Source organism: Tetrao urogallus, assembly GCF_951394365.1.
Source record: "Tetrao urogallus genome assembly, chromosome: 9".
In the NCBI taxonomy this organism is placed as follows: domain Eukaryota; kingdom Metazoa; phylum Chordata; class Aves; order Galliformes; family Phasianidae; genus Tetrao; species Tetrao urogallus.
In genome coordinates, this window is record NC_136822.1 from 15,416,215 (window position 1) to 15,436,681 (window position 20,467).

Sequence of the window (20,467 nt, forward strand, 5' to 3'; positions counted from 1 at the left end):
CAATCCCCAGGATGGTATGGAGCTACTGGATGCAGGGTGCCAGCTGGATGCATCCCCTCCAAGCAGCTTTGTCCCCGTGGCACAGCCATCTGGGCTGCTTGGAACCATCTGCAGGCAGCACCACTCCACTCCCTGCCCCAGAAACCTGCCCCAGAAACACCTGCAGCCCCAGCCTCATGCCACTGAAACTCAAACACAGAGCTGATATTGGCCTACCTGCAAAGCTGCTCCTGGGAAATGCTTGCATCTGCACCATTCCATTCAGAAACCTCTCCTGTACTGGGACACAGAGGTCTGAGTTATCCAGTCACAGGACTTCCGAGAGGAGCACAAATTGCTTATTCACATCTGAGTAACTTAAAAATGGCTGAACCCATTTGACTTCAACTTTCCTCAAGAATTCCCCTTGGAGCCAAGCCACGCCTGGTACATTTCAGCCGTGAGGAATTTACTTAAGAAAAAAATGAAAAACTAGAACAGGGATTTGGGGGCATGGGCTGGGGGAGGATGCTCGTTGAACCCCCTGCATGGGGTGGCTGGCAGTGCCCTATAAGGAAGCTGGCTCCTATCTCTCTCCATCCCCACTCCCAAACCCTCTCCCATCCCACCCACATCCACCGCCCCGCACTCTGGCAAGCTGTAGGATGCAGTTAAACACTTCAGCACTTAAAATTTCAGGTGCTAATTGCTTAGTAATGAAAACTTTAATCACAGGGCAATTAAAACCTTAAGTAGCTGTGGGAGATCCATTCCATGTCAACAAAGAGGAGTGCACTCGCTCCCCAACACCCAGCTCTGTGCCCCCACCCCATATCCAGCACCCCAAGGTGCCACCACCCCATACCAAGCAGAGGATGGATGAGGAACTGCCACCCCCCGACACAAAATCTGAATATCCAGCTAATTTCGGAGCAAGTGCCTTATATGAAAGGGTTTTGTTATTTTAAATCTCCTCCTTTCCAAATTCCCAGGATTAAAATTCTCCGCATTTATTTTAACCGCATAACATTTGCAGACAAATCACTTCTCTCCCAGCGCAAAGTTTGAAGCAGGCTCAGGATATAAAGCCCGGCCGCAATCTGCGGGGTGGAATTGCTCTCCGTTTGCTGGCACCTGCTCACAGCCACGTTTTCTGCGTGGGGAAAAGACCGATCCATGCTGTGCTGGTGCCCCGGGGTGGGAACCTCGAGGGGAGGAGGTTAAGTTAAGGTGTTGCCCCCACAGCCCCTTGAGACCCCGATCCTGCTCCCACCCCACCTGGAGCATCCCTCACCCAAAGCCGGCTCAGGATGCTGTGCCTCCCGTCTCCATGGCAACCCCCATCCTTGCCGGGTTGCCATGGCTCCCCGGCCCCCAGCCGCAGCGCATCCTCAGCGCAGGGAGGACCTGACGTTTGGGGTCCCCAAGGGGATACCACCACCGAGGGATGAGCTGCAGGGCTGGGAGCTGAGGGTTGAGCTGGGGACAGGCTGAGGGCATGCTGGTGTATTGCTGACACCTCGGGAGGAAGGGGCTTTGTGACCGTGTGAGTGCTTGGGGGGCTGGCGGGGTTGGGGTCCCCAGGGAGCATCAGGGTGGTGGCATCACACTCTGGTCACCTTCACACTTTTCCAACTTCTCTCCTTCCTCCAAGGGCTTCTCTACTCAGTGCAGGGTCCCCATGGGCAAGTGACAAGGCCCTCGGATGTGGGTGCACGCTGGCAGTATGCACAGAGCACGGACGGCCACTGCCTTGTGTGCTGCTGTCCCCAGCCCAACGTCCTTTTGAAATGCTGTCCACCCCACAAAGTCACAGTGTGGGGAAATGTCAGCGCGGCACTGCACCGGGGTTAGGGCTGCATTTGTCATCAGCGCGAGAACCCAGAGGGCTGCGGGCGAGTGGCACTAAATAAACACTGCAACCGTGAGAAAAAGGCAGCCAGGAATAAATAGTTGAACCAAATAATAAGGCAAAGGAATAAACAAAGCCGAGACGTGCCCGGGCACGGCAAGAGCCTCCGACTTCGCACTTCCAAGCTGGGCTCTGGCCCAGCCCCGGCGCCCCGCGGGCGATGGAGGCCGTCCCGCTGGCAGCACATGGATGGGCGCACCCCTGGCTGCAGGGATCCCCCTCCCACCGCATCCCCATGGGGAGTGGGTCCAGCATCCCTCACTGTGGCCCTTCCCCTGCTGCCCGGGGTCAGGGCAAGGGACATGGGTTAAAGCAGGCAGTTATTTTAAGAGCTGTACTGGTGCTAATGGGAAAAAACAAAAAACAAAAACAGAAAGGAAAGCAGAATAAGAGACACTAGCGCATTTCCCCCAGACACACTCTCTCAGCAGTGCCCTAGTGCAGTCAGGCAGTTGGGGGAAAAAAATTCGGATAAAAGGAAAATAATGCAAATTGAACCTGGCACATTGGTCCTCCATACACTGGGAGCAGTACTATGGATTCTCAGTTGCTGGGCAGGACTTTTTCCCAGTAGGAGGCTGTTGGGATGGGACTTGGTGCATAGAGCCCCAAAACAATGCCCTGAAGGTGAACACTGGGCTGGAGGGGACAGCATGCAGACATACAGCACTCACTTGGGATATATGGGGCAGAACGCTGCGGTGCAGCAGGTGCCCTGTATCCCCTCCAGCCTCCAGCAGAGCATTCAGGAGGGGAGGTCAACCGTGTTCTCCATTCTCCACCCCTCCCTTTCTAAGATGAAGAATTTAATTTTAGTTTTTACAACTCCTTGTAGGTGGATAAATCCCTTCCTGGCGAGTCCGAGCCCTGGAAAATCTTGTGAATCTAACGCTGGCCCTTCTGGCAGTTACCGGAGCAATTCCTGTTTCTCTCCAGCCGCACTCTGTAAAGTTTTATAGTTTCCTGGTTGGGGCTGCGAGGCCCCAGCCGTGCCGAGGAGGGTGGCGGGGGGAACGCAGGAAGCAAGGGGCCAGGTGGGGCAGCCCCGCTATGTTCAGCCGTGAGCACCATGTCCCCACGTCCCCTGCTCCAGTGGCAATGGGGCTGTGCCAACTGCCACCCACCATCCCACCTGGTGGAGATGCCACAAAGCCAGCAGCCTCCCAGTCACTGGGTTTTCCATTCTGGCCTTGCTGGTGTAGGTGCTGCTGATGGAATATGGCACCCACCTGTTGGGTTTGGGTTAGGGACAGTGGGGATCTGCTTTGTGCATCGCTGTGGTTAAAAAGCCCAGTGGATTTTAGGTGGCGTTGGGTGAGAGGTGCGAAAAATGAATGAACGAATAAATGACATTAGCTCCATTCATGCCTATGGTCTGCCTCTGAGTGCTGAAGTCACCACGCTCAGCTCTGGGTGATGTGTCTCCAAAAGGAATGTGAGTAGGACTTGGGGACAGCTGCTGCCACACAGGGTGCCTCCTCCTCGTTGTCCCACAGCAGCACCATGGGATGTCCCCATCCTTCCAGCATCACAGCACCGGGGACACTGTGGGTCACCAGGACCTGGCTCACCTCTTGCGCCCTACCCGCAACCAGGCAGGGGTGTGGGTGTGTGTGGGGGCCATAAACTCTGCATTACCGCTAATTAAGCACTTGGCTGTCACCGAGGCTTCCCCACACGCCCGCTGCTCTGACACTTTTACTATTTGGGGAAATGGTGTCCCAGGCCTTTGATGAACTCGCTGCGAAGTTGAAAGGAGTTTGTGGCGCGGTGCCAGGGCCCTTAGCAATTGTCTGTGGGACGTGGATGGGAAATGGCCCATTTATTAAAAAAGCGATAAATCAGATCTGGGAAGCGGGAAAAGCTGACCCATGGCTGTAAGGCAGCAAGGGCTGGTCCCACACCCATGGGCACCCCTTCCCAACGGGCACAAACCGGGGTCCCCCAGGGCAGCCTGCGTGTGCCCACTCCATAGGAGCCAGCACCTCCATCCCAGCCCCTATAGCCCCCACACACGGCACAGGCAGCGCCGTGCCCCTGCTCTGTGTTCCGCAGCATCCTCTCAGCACTGCGCCTTAGTTCTTCCTGATGCTATTTGTGTGTGTTTGTGTGTGCGTACATAGATATGTATTCATTTTATCCTCCCCGCATTGTGTTCCTCATCAATTATTCACATCTCATGAAATAGGAATGAAAACAGATTGCATGATGCTGGCCGCAGCCTTGTGGGAGGGAGATCAGCCTGAGGATTTCCCACCACAACCCTTGGGCTCGGAGTGAGACGTGTCACACTGAGCGTGGCACCCAGAGCCGCACTGCAGGACAGGACCCCAGGAGGACAGGGCCGGGCCAGGACCTCTGAGGTGGCTCTCCCTGCTGTGTGCCCACCTTCCCCACTCCACATGCTGTGGTGCTGCACTGATTTGAGCACTGCCACAGCCCCACTGCCTTGTTCCCAACTCAGCACACAGTAATCTTCCCTTTGCTCTTTTGACCATCCGCATACGTTGAATAAGAGCACTTAATTGAGCTGTCTGCACTGACACGCAGGGCTTGTACTGAGTGCCTATAATTAATTTAGGACAATATCTGTGAATTATGTTGATTAGTCCAAGATGCATCATCTCACACGGGCTATGGTGAATGCCATATACCTCCGTGTGATCCATCCCCACAGCAGCAAGGTCTTCCAGCCTTCCCCATCCCAAATATGTCACAGTTTTGCTAAAATGCTACCTTCTCCACATCATTAATGAGCATAATGAACCACATTGATGCCAAACCCAGACATGAATGGGCAGACCAAAGCAGTCTGCATGCAGATATCTGGGTGCATAGCCACATCTCCATGTCCTTAATGCCATTTTTTATGGAATCTTCCTACAGCCTAGGGAACGCTTGCTTGGTGGGTCTGCCTCAGCCCCACACTGAGCACAGCAGCCTGTGCTCCATCCCTGGGATCCTGTTTGGGGCGGCCCCAGCGGCATAGGAGAGATGTTTAGGCTACAGCCGTGCTCTTCAGCCGTAGGAATTTAACCTCGCTGGTTCTGATTATGGCACAAGAAGTTCAGTTTCCAGCCCAGACCACCGTTTTCGCCTACTTAAGAGTTCTTGCACTCACCTCTGACCCCCCGGTGAGGTTTATGGCTGCATTGGCTGTCTCGTAAACCCCCGGGGCTGGGCCCAATACATAAAACCTACAGATGCCCTCAGCCTCCGTGTGCTCCCCAAGGTCCCCCAGGGCCCCCAGTGTCACCCTCTCCATTGCAGGGCCTCCCAAGGGGCACCTGGGGCAGTGCCACATGGTGGCAAGGGGCTGGTCCTGACGCAAAGCTGATGTGACCATGGGGATAAAGTGCCCCTAATCACCTGTGTGGGACCGGGATGAATTTCCTAAGGCAGATTTCATTCAGGAAAAGTCAGTTCAGTGACATTCCCTGCTCTGCATTGCATCCTTGGAAAAGGTCTCTACTGGGATGCTGCAGTCCTCCTTTCAACCCCTAGTAGAGACCAAAGGGGCAAGCAAGAACCTTCCCAATTTAGATGTCCCCCACCCAGCCTTACACTGCTGGGGGCAATGGAGAGGAGCAGACCCATCACCCACCTGGCACTCTGTCCCTGTTGCCTGGGGACAAGGACAGCAGTGCCAAGGGATGGCATGGTGCCCTACATCACCTGCATACACCAGCAGAGCTGAAACTCGCTGTGCACAGCCAGAATCCAAGCCACCCCTCCTCGCTTGCTGCCCCCTATCGATGCTATGGGCATGGGATGCTCTGGGGACACGGGTGGCCCTGGGGACGCTGACACTCGGACACTTCAAACAAAGCAGACGGCCTGCGAGCCGCTGGCGCCGTCCCCTGACGCACTCCTGGGTCCGAGGAGGGCTGCGAATGCTCTCCTCTCTATTTACATTACCAGGAATGCAAGAGAAAGGGGTGGGGGCTGTGGGAGGGGGGGGTATCGGCTGATTGTTCCCAGGATCCCCCTGTCAGAAAGCCTCCCCGCTCCCTTAGTGTCTCTTGATATATGGCTTGCATTAGGGGATGAAAGTGAGGCATAGCTTGGGGTTTTGGCACGACAAACCCCATTAAACTCTCTCTGGGAAAACGAGTCCAAAAAGTGTTTTGGGGAGTTGAGTCACTAAGGGATCTGTGAGCAGTATTTATACACATGGGGCCCAAGACCCCGTTGGGGGAGGGCATGGGGACAGCACCCCCAGACCCTGCTGTGGCACTTAATCTTGGGCACAGCCGCCCATCCTGCTTGGAGGCTGACCCCAAATGCCTTCCACCACGTGAGTATTTAGGACAGGGGGTTCCCAGCTGGTCAGAGCCCTGGGCCAGAGCATCCCGTGGCAGATGGCACAGAGGCACTGTGGGCAACATTCAAGACACCACTGTGTGGACGAGCCCTGGTCCCCATGCTCTGCCATCCCTTATGACCGAGGCATTTGGGGCACACCACCTGGTGCCCAGTGACACGGCACAGTGACATGGCACAGTCATGGAAGGGAGGGGGCCATCAGCCCTGGAAGATGTCCAGCACTCTTTTAATTAACCTGAACGAATCAGAGCTGAAGTTTCCGAGCCAAGCTGAAGTCTCCCTGTTAGGAGAAGCCCACAGTACCTGGCAGTAATTTAATAACTCCTATTCCGAGCTCTTTAATGGCAGTGCCATGGAATGGCTCCAAGCCCTCCGGTCTCCCTGCAATCAAGTTACCTTTACTGCTTCATGGCAACAGGAACAGAGGTGCAGTGTGAATGCCTCACCCCGGTCTTGTGCTGGTGCTCCACGTCCCGTGCTGCACATCTCCCCTCTTTCAGGAGGCTCTCCCCAAATGCAGAGCTCTGTGCACTCACTGCCACACTAATACCTTCTTTGCTATTTTTAGTCCAGCAGCCCTGTGCTGTTGGTTGCAGTGTATTTTCTTTCTTTCTTCCTTTCTCTTTCTTTCTTTCTTTCTTTTTCCCCCAGTAAATTCCAAATCTTTTTCCTTCTTTTTGCCTTCTATTCCGGGATTCTGCCTGCACCATTCCTCTTTGATCTATGACGATGCCAAGAGTGTTTTGAAACTCTAAGTATAGCACATCCCTTGAATTTCTCTTATCTAGCAAAGCAGCAATATCCTCAAAGAGCTGCGATGTGCTGCCTATGCACCTGACACTGCACTGCGCCCAGCCCGGTCCGGGCACCTCCATACCCTACGCTCTGCTGCCAGCACTGGGATGCTGCTGTCCATCTCATTTTTCACAGAGGACCAAACCCCCCCTTCTTTTTTTCCTTTTCCCCAAAGAAGTTTGAGTGCAGCCTCTAAATCTGCAGCCCTGAAATGATGGCACTTAGAAATGATGGTATGTAGGGCTCCAAAATAAGTGATTTTCCAACATGGACAGGTAAGCAGAAGGCTGCGTTCCATCGCTTGCAGCTCGCAAGGGCAAAGATCTGAAGGCTGCTCTTCCATTTGTCCCCAAAACGTCTAGCGCTCTGCACACAAATACCGTAACAAATTAATGTCAGATGCTTCCCTCGGTATAATTAGATGGGATTTAGAGTGGCAGAGCCAGCAAATTGCTACGATTTACATCAAGCCTCTACCCAGCATCCTGCACCGACCACTGGGTCGTCGCCACTAACAACTAATTAATTTCTTGGAGGCTGCCCTGGGCTCAGTCCTTGGGGAGGACCTTGTTGCTCCTGGGTGGCAATGGGGCACTTGGCACTGCTTGGCCCTAAGTTTTGTTCCCAAAGGTGCAGGGAGTGTTCTGGGGTTGGGGCTGTGCCAGCTCCTTGGGGTAACCATGGGGCCACAGGCTGTGTCGTGTTGGGTAGCACATACTGTGCTTCCCTTCCCAAACACACAGCGTGAATTAAAGACAAAAGGAAAAAAGCCTTCATTTTCAGGTTCTTCTTAAAGGATAAAACCCATCCAGGCTATCTAAGCCATCACGGTGCTGGGCAATGTGGGTCTGCTGCAAAATGGAACCAATGCACGGCCCTGCATCTCAGGAAAAGTCCCATCCAACCAACTGCGTGTTTTTCCCACAAACTCCCCTCAAGCTGTAAAGCACATCTGGAGGATTTTAGGCAGAAAGGGATTTTCCCATAAAGTTGGAGGGGAGGGCAGCAGAGGAGAAGGGCTGCCTGCATTTGGAAAAGCACAGGGACTCTGTTGCAGAGTGATGCTGAGTGGTGCAGCCCTGCAGCAAGAATGAATGAGGAACAATGTGTTGAGTAAGAGCAATCCAGGCACAGTGCTTCCCCCAGGGGTGGGCAGATAATTGAGGGGAACCGAGCTTTAGTGACTGTTTTAGTGACATCGCTGTCTGCCTAATCCCTTGCCTCCAGAGAGGGCCATGCCTGTGGAGCCAGCCAGGAAGGGGGGATAGAGGGGATGGCATGAAGGATGGCACAGCCCAGATGGAGGAGAGCAGACGGCAGGAGAGCCTGGACAGCCATTTCTTGATGGCTCACCACAGCAAGAGCAGTGCTCAAGGTCACCTGGGTATCTCTGCTGGAGAATGGGCCCAAGTTCGGTACAATGGAGCATCCTTCCCCTTCCTCTGCAGCATTCTTCCTTGCCATAGGAGCAGTGGGCACCAAGTGGAACTTTAGGGCAACAAATTCAATAAGGAAGCTTTAAAAAATGCTTAAAGAATGGAAAGCACCTTGGGTTTTGGGTCTGCAGGCTGCACTTCCAGGCAGACGGGATTCTCTATACCTCTGCCCCAGCTATGCTAAGGTTCAGCGCCTGCTCTTCCAGCTGATTTAAAGCAACACTCAAGTTTATAGAGAATTAGTGAGATGAAGGAACATTATTTTTCTTTATTAGGTTAAAGGGTAAGTAAATACAATCAATCTCTCCATGTATCACATGGTGTCGGCAGCTTCCCACCTCGGCCAGAAAATTGCTGGCTCCTGAGTGGATTGGGGAATGACATTCATAACTGCAAAAAACACAAACCTACGCATGTATATTTTAAAGGAAATAATGAAGGGTCACTGCATCACATCACCAATTGGTGAATTCTGAGCCCACTGAACTGTCAACCAAACCTAGGCTGTGGGGAGGAAGCTGCCCCACAGGACCTCCTCCTCCTGATTTTGGACATCGCAACTCCAGTACCCTTCAAACAACCCCAGAGCCACGGCAGCAGGGTGTGAGCTCGCAGCACCCTCGCACTGCCCCTGTGCAATGATGTCTCTTCCCTCCGAATTGTGAATGAACCAACTTTCTCCCAGAATAAATAACCATTGCATGAAAGTTATTTTAGGGCCGGTCTCCGCCGGTGGAGTTTCCGCGCCTGCCGAGGCCCATCACATTGTTTTCTGCTGCTTTCCTTGGCACGGCCCCAGCGCCAGGGTTCAGAAGTAATTGCTATAAAAGTCACATTGCTTTGAAGGGGGAGGCAGGGCCGGGGAGGAGCTGGGCTGTCAGAAGGGCTGAGGACAGTCCCAGTGGCAGCAGCATTCCTATGATGTAGAGGTAAGGGCAGATACTATAGGAATGCCCCATAGGGTACCTCTGGGATATCCCATAGATACCGTAGGGGTGATCCAGAGATACCACGGGGATATCCCAGTGGTACAACCGGGATACCCCACAGATACAGCAAAGCCCTTGCAGGCTCTGTTACACCCAGGTTGGAGAGGAGAAAAGAAGAAATGAGAGTCGCAGCAATCAGATTATGAACAGAGTAGTATTACACGCAGAAGAGCCCGCGGGGAATGGGCTTCCAGGGCTATTTTTGCCCAGCAAAAGTTGCAATTAATTTGCAAAGGAAGTGGCTTAGCATTAGGAAACCCTGCGGGCAGACCCCGCACCCGGGGACGAACATCGCATTATTTTCTCATTTAAAACCAATCGTGGCCGGGAGGGGAAGGTCTGGGGCTGCTCCCCCCGGGCTGGCGCTAACGGGGAGCGGGGGGGCAGGCGCGTTCGGAGGGAGAGGGAGCAGAAATTAACCTTGGAAAGCATTCAAATTAGGCAGTGTAATAAGAGAACCACTTCTCTGGGTAAATTTGTTAGGATTAGGGCTCACTGAGCTGTTGAGGAGAATTCAGCATGGCTGGGAGCCAGCGCGAAATGAAGCTCCTGGCTGGGGCGGCTGCGGGAAAGTCCGGGCTAATGGGCTTTGGTTCAAACTCTGATAGGAAAAAAATCCAGGAACAAAGGCACTAATTCTTCCCAAAGCCCCCAAAATCTCAGTTTATACATTTCTGTTTATATTCGTTCATAATAGATATACACAGCTGTTCTTATCATTCATATTCAAATTCCGAGCGCATCTTTAGCATTTATTAGTCCTGCCTCAAAATGATTTTAAAAAAATGGCAGACAAAACCCAACCTGCCTCGGAGTGTGACATCGCTGTGTCCTGGTCTTCCTATCAGGACCTGTCCTCGGGGGCTGGAGAGGACCCATTGCCATGGCTGCACTCCCCAGCAGCTCAGTGGGGCTGGGGGCTTTGAGGAAAGCACTCAGAACGCCTGTGGGAAAACCACACATCGTTATCCCCTTTGCATCTTTAAACACTTACCTCTCGATCCCCCAGAGTTGCTCTTAAGGACAAATCTTGCACCGTCGAGCAAAGCTCATTAGCAAAATGGGGGTGAGCAGCAGGGACACGGGCACTGCAGACACGTCAGGTGTTGTCATCAGGTTTCAGAGTTAATCCCTACTGGAGCTGTAAATCCCAGGATGAGGCACCAGGGAGGAGCAGAAAGCTCTATGCCCTGCTGGACTGATGGGGGTGTGCTGTCACCTCTTCCCCACCAGAGGAGGATGAGGAGGGTGTCTTCAGGCAGCCTTCCTCCAGGAGTGCATGCTTAGTACTGCAGGGAAACGGGATGGGACCAGGCAATGTGTGAACTCTCGGCTTGAAATTAGCTAATGGCTCCAGATGATGCCAATAGACTGCAGGGGAGGGGAGGGATGATTTATGGGGGAAGATTAAGTGGAATTATTAGGGCCGCCTTGCTGCTGAGGAGCTTCTCAGCCCCAAAAATGGGATGGTTTTCTGCAGGCACAGAGGGTGCGAGGTCAACAGCATTGTACCATGGCTCTTCCATATCCCAGCTGTGTGCATGGCAGTGCTCACTGACCTCACCACGTGTAACGAGTTGCTGTGGTCTCAGGCAGGAGAGATTTTCTTTGCGCTATGGGGAAGCACTCACGGTTCCCTGTTCCAGGAGCCCTGGATGTAATAAAAAGGCCTCCTCAGGCTTCAAAGCAGGAGGATTTTCATTGCTTCCTGGGCTGAGAACAAAGCACCATTGAGTGTGGCCAACGGTTGCCTCTGCCCTGCGATGTGCATCAGCCACCACGCCCTGGGGGCTCCACAGTGGGGTGTGCAGGGGGAGATGGGGTCACCCGGAGCTGGGGCACTTCAGGATGGGTTTGCCAGCCCTGATCACCCAGCTGGGACCTGGGAAGGTGAGCAGCTTTGTAGGTGACTCTCTGCCTGATTCTGGTTGGGTGCCACTGCTCAGCCTAGGGGCCGGTGTCACCTCCAGGCAATACCTGCAGACAAAGGGCTGCTGAAGCAGTGAGTAATGCGATTTTCAGCAGGGATTGTGTGCATGACTGTGTAAATAACACAGTCAGAGGTACCATGAAACCAGCTGTTTTCACGTCAAAATGGAAATTTGATAGAGTAACAAGCAGGGCTTGCTGGGGATGCACCAGCAGCAGCTCAGCACTGGGGCACAAGCTTCTGTCCCCCATTGTACCCAAAGCTCAGTGCTCACCTGGAATCATGGAGGGTCAGTCCCGGCCTCACCTGCCCCCTGCCCCGCAGTACATCAGGGATGGACAAGTAGATGGGGACACAACAGCAAAACAGAAGTCCTGTCACATCTGTGGGTACAGGGTTCCTATAGGGTCAGGCACAGGGACTGCTCCCACTGCCCTGGTGAAAAGCAAAGAGCAGAGTTGAGACCCATGCTCCCAGCCCCTCTGCCCATCATGCTGTCACCGCACAGTCATTTCCAGGTAACAGGAGGCCATCACATTGTATGAAGCCTGAGGCAGGAAAGTTGACATGGAAAGGGGAAAAAAAAAAAAAAAAAAAAAAGGAGAAAAAGAAAAGAAAGTATATCAAAGGAAATGATCTGCACAGCTCACTGCCAAATCTGCCCGGCGGTGCTTCCGCTCCAGACCCCTTCCAGGTGGCAGTGGTGCAGCTCTGTGCACAGGAAGCTGCTGCTGCCCTGCTCAGGAGCCAGAGCTTTTTTTCTGGAGATGATGATCACCTGCTCCAGCCCACTACCTCCCCCCTTGCGCAGCTTCAGTGCAACGTGCTCCAGGCACCTGGCTGAGGCCAAAACCTCAGAGAGAGCAGTGCTGATTTGCAGTGCACAAAGGAGATCTGTGTCTGGAAAGAAGCAGAGGAGTAAGGCATGGTAAACCTGGCTATCTGCTCATGAGCACAGCAATGGGATATCTGTTACACCAAACCAAGCTCTAGTGACCCAGTGCTGCCATGTCCCCATGTGCATGGAAGCTGTCTGGGAGCACAGAGCCAAAATTCCCATTAAAGGTCGGGAAGCCCCGTTCCCATCTCCCCCTTTCCTGTGGGCTTTGCAGGATGCTAGTGTGAAGGAAACCCTGGCCCTGCAGAATGACAGAGGAGGTCCTGAGCTTTTGGCTCATCTGTAAAACCTCCACTCCATTCTCCTCCCTGTGTTCTCACACCAAGTTTACAACTTCTATCTCCAAACCATCCCGGGGCTCATCTTGGCTGTAGTCCAAGCTGCATGGGGCAGGGGAAGCCCCAACGGCCTTCAGGGCCCCCACACTGCTCACCCTGGGTCTTGCATCTTCTGCATGGTTGGAATGACCAACGTGGGGAAGGATGCTGCAGCACTGCTTTCCTGTTGCCTCCAACAGTGACCTGACAATTCCCCTTGCACAGCACCATGAGGAGCTTCTCCACCTCTACAATGTTTCCAAACCCCAAATAGCTCTTAAACCCTGCTGCTGTAGGGTTTAATCCAGCCTGCCCAGCTCACAGCATTCCCAGCGCTTCCAGCCACCTGGTATCCAGCTGTCCCCATCCCAGTGAGGACATGATGTTCTGAGATAGGTTTGCCTCTCCAGGGGCTTTTCTTGGTGTTTCCCCCTGAGCAGCCCAACGGAAGCAACATGCAGGGACTGGTGGGGATGCGTGGCCGTACCTCGGCACGCAGCACACCGCCGTGCCTGCAGGAAACATATGTCACTGGTTAAACAGATTGTGAAAGCTTCAATCGCTTCCTTATGGCACGCCAACAGCTCTGGCCCCGCGCTCCTCTCCTGCACGGTGCGGGATGTTGGTGTCCTGAGGAGATAGGATGGCCCCAGCAGGAACTGGGAAAAGTCATCTGAGAGGAGTGCCCTCAAAGCCTTTTGGGGCCAGGACCATCCCCCCCTTGTCTCCTGCTCCCAACTCCCATCCCCAAAATTTACCAACACTTGAAAATATTTGATGCTTCCCTGTAAAAACACACACGTTAAAAACCCGTTGGAGCCTGAATTATGTTTTTAAGATGTTGCTCAATTTGTAAGCATCATAAAAATCTGAAATAAGTTATCTTGGAAATAACCGCAGGGAAATTACAAACCCGAGCCCAATGTAGCACACAGCTTGCCCTGCATCTAACCCAGCCAACAACCCATGGGGCTTTTGGGGACAGTATTTTGGCCATTGAATGGGCCATAACCTCAGGCAGCTTTATGGCCATCATTACGCATCTCAGCGGGTTCCCAGCCCAGAAAGGTGTTAACGAAGGCCAACCCAGCCGGCTTTGGTGGAGCCGCTGGCAAGGAATCAGAGAGCCCAGGTCTGTTCTGTTGCCAGGTTATCAGTGGATCCATCAAGTGGTGCCTGCGAGACGCCAAATCTCTCAGCTCCCCCATATGGATGCCATCCACGCTGAGCCATTTCCTGCCTAATCGCTATCAGCCCCTTACCTCCCTCCCCACTCTTCATGGAGTAACTCCACAAATGTTTTACTACAGGTAAAATGCACCAAGCACGTACCCCATGTCACAAAGCCTCCCAAGTGTTGGGAACCATCCAGGCAACAAATGGGACATGTGGGATGGTGACCTCGAGATCCTTCACACCCTGCATCCCTGACCCTGCACACTGCCCTGGGGGTGAGGTAGGTCTCACGGGCATCCACACAAGGGGGACAGGACCCAAACAACCCCCCTGGCCAAGGTGCGCCTTATTTACCCCAGCGCATGCAGAGAGGAGGTTACCTTGTGAAGGTTTCTGTGTCTGATAGCCTGGGATTGTTTTGGCTTTCATGTGGTCTCTAATGAAAGGGAGTCTGGAACAGATGCAGATTTGAAAGAAAAGAGGAGGAGGAGGAAATTTCTTAGCATAGGGTTTCGGTTCCCCTGCCTATAAACAGTGCTGACAGCGAGAGGCGGCAGTGATAAACGCTGAGATAAGATCCCAGCTAGACAGGTAACGCGGTGCCAGAACTCTGCCTGCAAGTCGCCAGCGAGGCTCCAGCCTGGGCAGGGCACAGTGCGGGGTGTTGGGGCTGGGACCCCACGATGGAGGTGGGGACCCCAATGGGAGATAGTGCCTTGGGGCCCATTGCCCTGCCTGGGCTCCTCGAGTGCCTGCTGCTTCCTCCGTATCCTAAAACCCATTTTGCTTCCTCTGCTGATGAGCTGTCACATACTCTTAGAGTTAAATGTCTTCACAAGTGCTCGCTGGTTGGGGAAACACTTCCTTCTCTTTAAAGATTCATGGGTATTGGTGTTGGAGATAACGCAGCGTTTTCCCCCTTTTTTTTTTGTGGTCAGAAGTCACCACGTGGTGGGATTGTTTTTGATAACAATAAATAGTGCCACGGCCCCGGGATCATTCCATCAGCACTGCAATTTCCCTGGGCTGCGGCACGGGGAGAGTAAATCCCAGTGCCTCGAAGAAGGGGCATGAATGGCTTGACGCAGGAGTGGTGCATATAAATTGTGCAGAACTTTATAAGGGCCGCAGAAATACAGCACAAACCTTACACAACCATGAGCATGATTCACGGGCAGGAAGCAGCATCCATCACCCGGCGGGTGGAGCAGGTTCTGCACAGCATGGCTGTGTTCGGATCTTATCGCGTGGCGTGACGTGACCTGCCCACACTACAGCAGGCTATAGGAGCACTGAGGATGCTTTCCAACTGGCTGCAGCTCTCAGGGACAGCAGAGAGCCCCATTGTTTCCAGGTGATAACAACGAAGTGTTTCTACAAAGGAAAATGCCAAAAAAAAAAAAAAAGAAAAGAGTAAAAATGGCAGCGGGCTGCCCAGCACAAAGCTGCCGGAGTTCAAAGGGAAACACCCAAAGCTCCGGCAGCTCTCGACCTGGTTGCTAACAAAGAGCTGGCGATGGAAATTGCTTTCACTCCAGCAGATGCGTGGACGTGGCTCTTTTTGAGGCTGCCAGGATGGGATCGGCAGTTGGAGATGAAGGTTTTCGTGAGAAGCTGGATTCTAAAAAGCGTAAATTAACCGAGATGTGCCCCAGTTCCTGAAAGGAGCTACATGCCTCTGATCTACCAGGACGCTTTCTCCCATCGTCAGAACAGTGAAGTAAGGGGAACTACTTGACATAATGTGTTTGGGGTTTCAAAGCCCTTTGACAAGGTCCCTTACGAGAGGCTATTAAGGAAATTAAACATTTGTAGAGCAAATGGAGAAAAGTAAGTTGAAGCGTTGGAGACAAAGAGAGAAAACAACTTGTGTTAATAACGACCGCCTTCCAGAGGGCTGCGGTACTAAAGGGAGCCTCCCCGAGTTTTTGTGCTCAAACCACTGGTTAAAGGGATGCATTAATGATTTGGAAAAGGAGAATGAAAAATGTCATGAGAAAATCTGGCAGAGGACCCAAATTACATGGAGTATTCAGAACAAGAGAAGACTACAGGGAACTTCAAAAGGACCGAGGAGAGCTTGATGAATGGGCCAGTCAATGGCAGATGAAATCCAAAGTAGACAAATGCAGAGCCATGCACGCTGCGAGGAACAATCCCAACTAATTCAAACAAAATGTGAAAACGCATAAGGAGCAGGATAGATAAGCAGTGGGAATGCTGCAGTGCCAATACCTCGACTGACATTCTGCCACCACCGCCACCAACATTGCGCCTGGCCCAGCTCCTTTGCCTTGAGCCTCTGCTTGTATGGCACTACACTGAGCCCTGCTGTGCCCAGCAGGAACATGGGAAAAGGACCCAGCATGGGGAGTTATGAAGACTGAGAAAGTCCCCAAGACCAAGCATCTCCTCCAGTGCAACTGCAGAGCAAAACTCTGATTTGAGGTCTGAGAATCCCACATCTCTGTCTGGGGATTCACCATCCCTGGGCTGCTGGCTGGGAAGCCCCAGGCAGCGCCAACCCCCAGCAGGACACACTGGTTTGTGCTGTGGGTCACCTCCTCTGGGAGGTATGCCGCTCATACAGGGATTGCATTGCTCCCCAGATCCTTGCACAAGATGGGGAGAGCTGGGCTGCACTCTGTCAGCATTAACAGATGCTTTGGAAACTATCAGCATCTTCAGTGCCTTCCTGGAGGATGCAGATATTGGGGGCAGTGGTATGAAGGGGGTGCTCTGAGGCAGATGCCAGCAGCCCCATGGGGTTCTTTTGGCTTTGATTCTTGAAAGAATTGAGATACATAGGGGAAGTCTCTGCTACAGACAGGGGACAGAGGCCATAAGGCCAAACCAAGCATGGCACAGCCAGGAGACAAAGGCAGCAGTGCCAAGGAGGCAGAACTTGGGAAAGGACCCATCGGTGCCACAGGAACATGAGCAGAGTTACCTAAAGAGCCCAGCTGGGCTCCTCTGACCACTCCTGGCTCTGCTGTTTCCCACTTTTCCGCATACAAATCCAATATTTATTTCCAACAAGTGGCTGGCGGGGGGTAGAGGAAGGAAAGACACTCATTGAATAATTGCGCAACCCTCAAGAAAAGCCATAAATTACCCTGCTCTACCTGTCACTATAATTTCCAGCCAAAGTCCTAATGAATCTTTCCCAACAATAGTGTAAGGACAGGTCTGAAAATGTATTGAACCAGCTAAGCACTTGGGTAAGCAAAGCAGAGGCATTAATAACAGCCACGAGACACCACACACCGCAATGGGGACCGAGCATCCCAGGCCACCTCTGCTCAGAGCGGAGCTGCTGGAGAGGTCACTGCCCTGCTGTTATCCGAAGCCTTAACTGTTCCAAATTTCTCAGTAATTATAGGGAGGAAAACCCAGCAGCAGAAAGCCATTGCTAATGGAAACTGCGGAGGTACTGCTCTGTACGGGCAGGAGAGAGGCAACAGCTTTGCTGGAGGCTGTCCCATAGTTTCGGTCCATAAAGCAAGAGTAAGAGAGGTTTGTTGAGAAGTGAACCACGTCTCACCTCCAGGTTTCAGTCCAGCATGGAGTAGATAAAAGCACAGGCAATTTTTCACAATAACAAAACACTGTACAAAAAGAACTTCTGCAGACTTCTTCTCCAAGAGGCGTTTCTGTTCACAGTTCAAACACATTTTTTTGCCTTTTTCCCATCAAATACCTCCATCAGTCAGCATAACAGAAGGTCAGACACCACCTAGGAGGTGGCAGTGGGGTGTCCAAGCCCCAGCTGTAGCTGGGTTTCCCATGGATTGTGCTCCACATCAAGACCTTTCTCCTACACCTTTCCCCCGAGCAGCCACAGAACTTCAGTGAGTAACAACATCTTTACCTAACTCTGACGTTAGGCAAGATCTGGGAGCCCCAAAGTTGCACTCAGTAGGATACAGGCAGGACCCTGAGGGTGCCCAGTTGGCTGCTCCAGATCAGGCCCGCAGCCCCCAACACACCACATGTTTTCACTCCTTATTTCGCTCTGTGCTTCAGATGTTGTTCCCACCGTGAGGTTTTACTGCTGCACCATCTGCACTCAGCCCTCTGCTGCGTATCGCGAAATGCCATCTACAAACAGGCAGAGAGGCTCTCTCTGGGTCTTACAGGGCTCCCACTACCCTGACATCCGAGCACTCCACAAACGTTAATGGATTTAAGCCCACAAATGCTGGTTGAGGCAGGGAAGGACTATTCCTCCTGCTTACACAGGGTGAACATGGAGCGGCAGTGAAGTGGTTTGCCTGAATTCACAGCATGTTCTGTAGCATAGCACGCATGGGGAGGTGGGTTCCCACCTCCTGGATTAGTGTGCTAATGCTGAACACTCCGTGCCCTCCCAGTTCCCACAGGCAGCATTGCTATGAGGAGATCCCAGAGGCTGTACCCACACAGTGCCACCAGCAGGGCCATCCCCACCAGCAGCATCACACCACCCCGGAACCAGAAAATTAACGCTTCACCCAGGCTTGGTGTGACAGTTCCATTTTGGTTTGACAAACTAAACGTTTGACTTCGCGAATGTCAAAGTATTTCCATCAGAAACATCGACAGCAGAGCCTGATATTTCTTAATCTTTTTTGTTGTTGCTGTTGCCATTCAGTGAACATCTTCTATATTTCTACTTAGTCTTGATTTGAGAGGGAAAGCACACTGCAATTTTTGACTGGTGTGAATGTTTATGTGTTTTTAACCGATTTGGGGAGCTGGTCCTGCTGGGAGGTGGCAACCCCACGCAGCCCTGCCATGAACCCTCTGATCCATGTTGCTTCCCAAGGCCATATATCCCACACGGTGCCAGAGCTCAGCACCACGCTCGGCCCATGGGGTCATGCTGGACTGTACCACCTCCCACACACCAGTGAGAGAAGTAGATGACAACAGCAAGTAGCACGTGGAAGTCTATAGTCAGCCACATTTTAATACAGTCCCCAAAGTACCTAATTATGCAGCTCAGACTTATCCCTGCTCCTCACTCCAGTGATAGCTCACCCTGAATCTTTATCAGGCCTCCACGCTGTGCAGACATAAAGGAGACATTCGCTTCTCCCATTTTCCCAACAGGACACAAGAGCATGGGCAGAAAGTAATATCAGGGGCAAGGTGCAACACCCCCATCCACATCTGGTCCTGGTGGGTGGGTGGAGGGGGAACAAGCAGCTGTAACAGCACAGGAACATGCTCTGAGGGGGTCTTACAGGGATTTGGGAAAGGTAGAGCTTGCTTGAAAATTGCAGCAGAACAAGAGCTAATTGCCAAGGTGAACAGGCTCCAACAAGCGAAGGGTGAGCACTTGATGGATGAGGTGCTGACCGAGATGTGAGCATTACCCATGCAGCCCATATAAGCTGATGCAGAGAGGGGCTGAGCATTTGGGGTAGGAGCATGCACCCCATGGAGCATCACAACCACGTGAGCGGATGCTAGGGAACCACCAGCACCAGTGGTTTCCCCACAGCGAGTCCAGGATGTGTGATGGAACAGTAGCTCCACTTGGAATCACTTGGGTGGGAAAATGCAACTAAGATCCTCCAGCCCAACCGCTGACCTATCACCACCATGCTCTCCAAATCCCTGATGGAGAACCCCAGCAAGGAGCCCTGCCCTGTACCAAGAGCAGCCACAGCTCAGCCTGTCGGTTCCTACCACTCACATTGCCTTGCCCACAGTATGTCCAAATCCTTGAGGTGCTGGTTGTGGTTAGGAACTGGCCACGTACCCAGAGGGGCAGCCAAAGGCTGCTCTGAGGCAGCAGGCACAGGTGGATATCTGCTTGGAAAACCAGAGCCAGCTGCGAGGAAATAAATAAAAGCAGCCAGCTCTGAAACTCAGCCAGCCCAGGGACACATTAACCACACAGCCAGGAGAGTTGTGAAGTGGCTGTGCAGATCGGACAGCTTAGGAGATGGATGAACACCGCGGCTGGGAGAATTTGTCAGTGTTTAAATTAAACGAGGATGGACGTGGAGGCACTCCAGCTTCGGCAGGAACACCTGGGACCATCCCCATCACGGGGCTGAGGATGGCAGAGCCCGCTGCTCCCTGAGGGCACATCCCCCAATGGGGCAGGCATGGCTCATGGCAGAGAGGGAGGAAAACTTCTAACAATTATTATTTGCAAACATATCATTCAGCCAGCCCCGTTTCTAGGTTACACAGCTGACAATTTTGTAATGCAGAAAGGAAAAGATCAAAACCAGCCGACATGTCAAGCAACATAAGACACAGAAGACAAAACACAGGGAAAAAAGGCTGTTTTTCAAAGGGGAAGGAGAAGGAAGACATTAAACCGTGGGGCGCCCTGAGATCTCCACCAGACCCAGAGCTGTTTCCCTCTCTGCTGGGTACAGTGACAGTGATTTGGAAGGGATTTGGAACGCCCGTCTTGTGGCTGAGTGAGCATCTGCTGTGTGGGGCAACAGCGGGAGGAGTGGGGGGCAATAAGCCCCAAAACACAAAGATTAAATTGGCATTTTTTAGCATAGGTTGCAAGGAGAGCCCCAACAGACTGCCAGGACCAATGGCAGCCGAAGGGTAGGAATGGAGTGCTGATAAAACATTTTGGGGAATACGTATGGCTTATAGACATGAGGGAAAAGAAATGCTAGTGAGACAGAAGGATGATAATAAATGAGAAAGGGGCTGGGAGGGATGAAGAGCTCTGGAATGGCTGTTGCTG